We start from the raw sequence: 5,734 nt of genomic DNA on the forward strand, positions 1-5,734 counted from the left end.
GGGGTAACGTTGTAAGTAGTATAAACAATACATACCGCTTCCGACTCTGTACGCATACACTAGCCGCGGAGTTCACACACACACACAGAATCAGAGTCCTCACACACCAAGGGTGAGAGCTGTGCCACTGAGTTACAGCGGCCACGGGGCTAGGTCGAGTCCACTTTACGTTCATAGTTTCTTAGTACATAAATGTTACGATTATGAAATAGATTTTCCTTAATGAGCTGCATAAAAACAAAAGCTTTCGAAATGCATTAAACAATTAGCTCGATTTGAGCGTGAACTTAAAGTTATATCAGAGTGTAAATACGGATACGCACCAAAGCTCGAAAACTTAATACACTATTTCTCCTATATAGTCAGCATGTATCAAGCAATCATTCAGCTTTCATTTGAGAGGATGGAAATCGAAGGCCCCTGAACAACTATGTTACTAATGTGCGGAATGTATTTATCTTACAGTGAACTGCTTTGATGCCAAGTGGCCTAACTCCAAAATTGAAATTTTCCAGGAGTGAAAGTTGAAGTTCAATATCTCATGAACAATCCATATTTCTTTTATGTTGGGAACCAAAACCATAACTACTGTATGTAGTTCATTGTTTCATAACTTAGTGTTTACAAAAATCCTTTTAAAAAATACCTATTCATAGAAGTGGATGGTACTTATCTGTACTAGTTCTTGGCATCCAAGCAGTCCATTTATTGTAATACTAGCTTAATATACCCATTCTTCGCATGGGGGCTGTATTTGGAAGTCAACACCTGTGGAAGTATCACCATTCATTTCAGTGACCGCGAAAACTAAGGATTTGACACTAGTATCAATCAATATGGGCTATTTATACATGTCTCGGTATTCCTCACCCGCTGACACCCGGCCCGCATACAGTAGTAGCTGAATTTGCAAGTCATCGCTGATGGAAGTGTCACCATTGACCTCAGCGACCGTGAAAACTATGGATTTGACACTAATGTCGATCAATTTGGATTACTTTTACTACATGTCTCGCTAAACGCCCCCCTGAGACCCCCTGGTTCCAATTTTGACAAAAACGCTTCGCCTTAGACTGGGACCTGGACCAAGGTATCCGTGACCAAAATTTGGTAACTCTCGGTCAACTTGTCTGGTCCCCAGGTCGGTCCCAGTAAACGTCCCCCCCCGAGACCCCCTGGTTCGAAATTGAAAAAAACGCTTTGTCTTGATCTGGGGCCTGGACTAAGGTACCCGTGACCAAATTTTGGGAACTCTCGGTCCACTCGTCTGGTCCCCAGGTCGCACAGACAGACAGACAAACACACAAGGCGAAAGATTTATACGAACTGAAGGGAAACTAGAGTGAAACACCAATTTTTTTTTTTAAACAAGAGTTTCATTCCCATCCAATGGATGGGCGGGCCGTAGAAGGCAACACGTTCTCTGTGGCCAGAGATATTTTCAATCTTTTGATTTATAGGACATGGAGAATGATGTCAGGCTATATAATAATGTGGATTGAAGTAGGGAACCAATAGCAAAATCAAGTTGACGAGAATGTGTCAGAGTTGGCTATTGTGTTAAAATGTTTCTTGAGCACATGTACGGAGGTTATGGGCAATATATATGTGGATTTTCGTGGTAGATACGGCGGTCAGGATTATACTGATCTATGGCTTCGGTACTTTCGTATATTGCTAAGAGATGATGCAGTGGTGGGTAGGCATAGCGTGGTACAGCAGGAACTTGGTCTAAGAGCTCATGGACGATGGGATGTGCCAATTGGATTCGTGTCGCTATGTAGCGTTGGCGTAGATGGTGGAGGTGTGGCAAAATGGTTGGAAATTGCGCACGACGATATATTTCAGCAGTGGGAGTATCGAAAGCGAGAGAGTAGGCCAGACGTAAGGCATGTCTTTCGAGAACTTTCAGACGCTCATAGTAAGTTGGTGCTGCTGATAACCAGGCGAGATGTCCATACGTGAGTGCTGGGCGTACAAATACTTTATATGTTAACAGTAGTAGTTTTGTATTAAGACCCCACGTGGTGCCTTTAAGGTTTCGTAAAAGGTTCAAACGGCGCCGGATATTAGCTTCTAATTGTTTCAGATGAGGCTTCCAAGTAAGATGTTTATCGAATATTACTCCCAGATATTTGAGACTGTTTTGAATTGGAATTGGAGAGTCAAAAAGGGTTAAATGTAGACGTTCCGGGTTGCGACTGTTACAGTATTTATTGCGTTTGAGCCCAAAGAGAGTCATTTGAGTCTTAGTTGAATTCAGCTTGAGCTTCCATTTCAGGCACCATGTAACTAGTTTGTCCAAAGCTGGTTGTAGGAGTTGATTAATGCGATCCACAGAAGATCCCAATGCTACATAAGCGGTATCATCAGCAAATTGTAGGGCATATAGTGGGGGCTGAGGTTGAGGCATGTCGGCTACATAAAGAATATACAATAGAGGAGATAAAACAGATCCTTGTGGCACACCGGCGCGGAGTTGAAAGGTGTGTGACTTTGCCCTGTTGATCTGAACGAAAGCCTGGCGGTGATGCAGAAAATTGGCTATTAATCGGACATAGCTATGAGGAAGCAGACGTTTGAGTTTATAAATTAACCCTTCATGCCAAACAGTATCGAACGCCCGTTCAATATCAAAGGAGATCAAAACAGATGGTAAACGCTTATTGAAATGGTTGACTAGTAGTGTAGAAAGTTTGAGTAATTGGTCAGCAGTGCTATAGAGTGGACGGAATCCAGCTTGAATAGTTGGTAGTTTGTTCGTGAGTTTTAGATAGTGATGTAGCCGTTTTACCATAATGCGTTCTAGTGTCTTGCTAAACACATTAGTAAGGCTAATGGGTCTGTAGGATGACACAGCAGTTGGATCTTTGCGAGGTTTTTGAAAGACCACAATTTTAGCAAGTTTCCATTTAGTTGGAAAATAGCCTGTAGATAAAATAGTTGTATACAAAGAAGCAAGTAAGACTAGAAACGCCACAGGTGCCTTAAGCAGTTGACGATATGTAATTGAGTCTGCCCCCGGAGCTGTGTTGCGACGGCATTTAAGAACGGCTGTAATATCATCTGATGTTATTGGAGCAGTGAGCTGATTTGTGGGATCAAGGTGGTAGTGGAAATCAGGTTGAAATGATGGCTGCACGAGAGAACCAGCGTGTGAGATATGGGTATCTGTAGGACAAGTGAACAAAGGTGTAGTGTGTGGAGTGAAGACTCCCTCAAGATATGTTGCGAAAGCAGTTGCCTTTTCTGCATCCGTCGTTGGTACTTGGCCATCACAAATGATGGGGTATTGTGGGCCCTGTTTCTGAAATGTTAGACGTTTAAAGGTATTCCAGAATTTAGTAGGATTTGTTTCTTGGCGCAAAGCATTACAGGAGGCACGCCAGTCTAGTCGTTTGCGGGCTATTATGTAGCTCTGTACCGTTCGTTGGAATTGACGATGCAGAAGAAGAAATCGGCGGTCATGTGTGCGACGAAACTCTGTTAAATACTCGTGTGAGCGCCGTAGAAGATCGAGGGCGCGTGCTGGTAAACGAGGTCTAGAGAATTTGTTGGCACATTTAGGAACTGCGGAATCCGTAGCGTGAGAGATTATGTCAGTCAGAGTATGTGAGAGTGTTTCAATAGATGCAACTGTTGTGAGAGTAGGTGCAGGAGCCGGCAGATTTTCAGTAATATAAGTGCTGTACTGATCCCACCGAGCTTTGCTAAAGTTATACCTGGGTGTGCGTGGTGATGCAGATGCAGTGGATTTCAGACGTGGAGTTATAGAGAGAAGTATTGGGAGATGATCACTACCTATGGAACCAAGGACATCTATAGTAGTAAGTGGTAACAGATTATTGGAGATGATTGCCACGTCGGGACTAGTGTCGCTTTCCGGACGAGTAGGATGCGGAAGCTGCAGTAAAGAACTATGAGTAGTTTGGAGGAAATCATGAAAGCGTTGTTTCTGAGCTGCAGTACGAGAATGGTAGTTGATGTCTGCTAAGAAGATGTATGTTTTAAAGTTGAGGTCTAAGTATGTCAGAAAACGATACGGAAGTGGCTGGGTAGATCGAACATAGATGGTGGCGATGGTAATAGTAGTAGCTGGAAAATAGAGCGTCTGTATGACGTGTTCGGGATATTGCCCGGGAGAAGGTGGTATGATATGGCGCCGTGGAATAGAATGCTTAACGCCTATTGCTGCACCACCACGTGCGATGTTTTGTGGCAGATCAGAGCGTATGAGATGATAACGTGGAAGATAGAAGCGGTCAGATTGTTTTAGAAAGGTTTCATTAAGAAGGATGCTATCTGCATTGTGCTGAGTTGCTAAAGTTTCTAGGAGAACTCGGTTGGTAGGTAGCGAACGAATATTGCAGAATAGCAATGTAATAGTCTTCCTTCTCTGACCTGTACTATTCATGATGGGTGTCTGTATGAAAATGGAAGTAGGTAGATAGGCCGGAATATGTAGCTGCCATGTGGAGCTGGAATATATCGAAAGAAGCTTTGGTTGCATGATTTAGAATAGCCTCACGCTGGAAGGGAAAGGCATTTTGTAGAACGATAGTGATGAACTTCAAAATACTTTCCACAGTAGGTGGTGGTAACGGTATATACGGCCTTATCTATCAAAGGAACACCTCTACACTGCGAGTATTTCAATTTATACTTTCCCACCGATATAGAATAGTTTCTTTTAAGCATCCTCTTTACTTTATCAAACATCAAAAGGTTATACAATTGGTTATGTTTAAAGGTATCAACCTCGACACATACATAAAATAACAATCACATCTGAACTTCCTACACTAGCACCATCGCTCCATCTACTGGCTACCAATTCAACTACTTTACTTGAACAAATACACAATGACATCTTTGATAACTTTATAATACTTCCCAATCGAATACAATCTACATGTTTATCACTACATCATCAAAATCAATTAAATTTTCAATTCTAAATATTGAATTGTCATCGACTATTTTATCGTGAATACACAAAGTTGTTTCCGATCATGCCTCTGGGGAAGGCGGCACATCCATTTTCTTGAATAGTGAATAATATGTCCTGGTTTATGATGTCGGTATACATTTTAATGTAAAATACACATATAGAAGACCAAAAAATCATTTCGTTATTTCAGAGTTCCCACATTGTCATCTTTGAGAGAGAACAAAGTGAGCTAATATATTCCTCGTAGAAATTGTACACAATGAAGAAATATGCTAAAGAGGAAACTTAAAACAAATACATCCCACAGATCTATTAGCATAAAACAAATGGGTTTTTAGGACATTTCAACAAACCTTTTAAGATTGACCACTACATAACAAGAAACAATCCTGTAGACAGACTTGGTACTTCAAACTGAAGAACAGATCCTTTCCGCACTCAACTGAAGTTTCAGTATTCTTGTCTCGGAAGCGCTAGAAGTATACAAGCATGACCCTCACTCTACAAAAGCATTTCTCAACATTAGTTTCACAGTTTGCAGTTCATGACGTATTAGCGACAAATCTTACTTAACACAAATATAAGAACTATATTAAAGAATTCGAAAATATTCATCTTCGAATTGTTTCTAAAATCTTACTCTTTTAATAATTTTGGATTTCACTATTAGGCCCGTAGTTAACAGGCTCGAAAAATACATTAATATCTCTTTATTGTTCCCCTCCACGGAAATCTTTAGTAAAAGGCGAAAGATTTATACGAACTGAAGGGAAACTAGAGTGA

At 41.2% G+C, this 5,734-nt stretch overlaps 1 non-coding gene across 1 annotated transcript; it reads right to left on the reverse strand.

Moving 5' to 3' along the window:
* Positions 1–5,620: 5,620 nt before the first annotated feature.
* Positions 5,621–5,734, reverse strand: LOC145682447 (U5 spliceosomal RNA). Its single transcript, XR_014130911.1, has one exon. It is a non-coding gene; the product is annotated as a U5 spliceosomal RNA (small nuclear RNA).

Source organism: Thermobia domestica, chromosome 3, assembly GCF_964235325.1.
Source record: "Thermobia domestica chromosome 3, izTheDome1.hap1.1, whole genome shotgun sequence".
Classification (NCBI taxonomy): Eukaryota; Metazoa; Arthropoda; class Insecta; order Zygentoma; family Lepismatidae; genus Thermobia; species Thermobia domestica.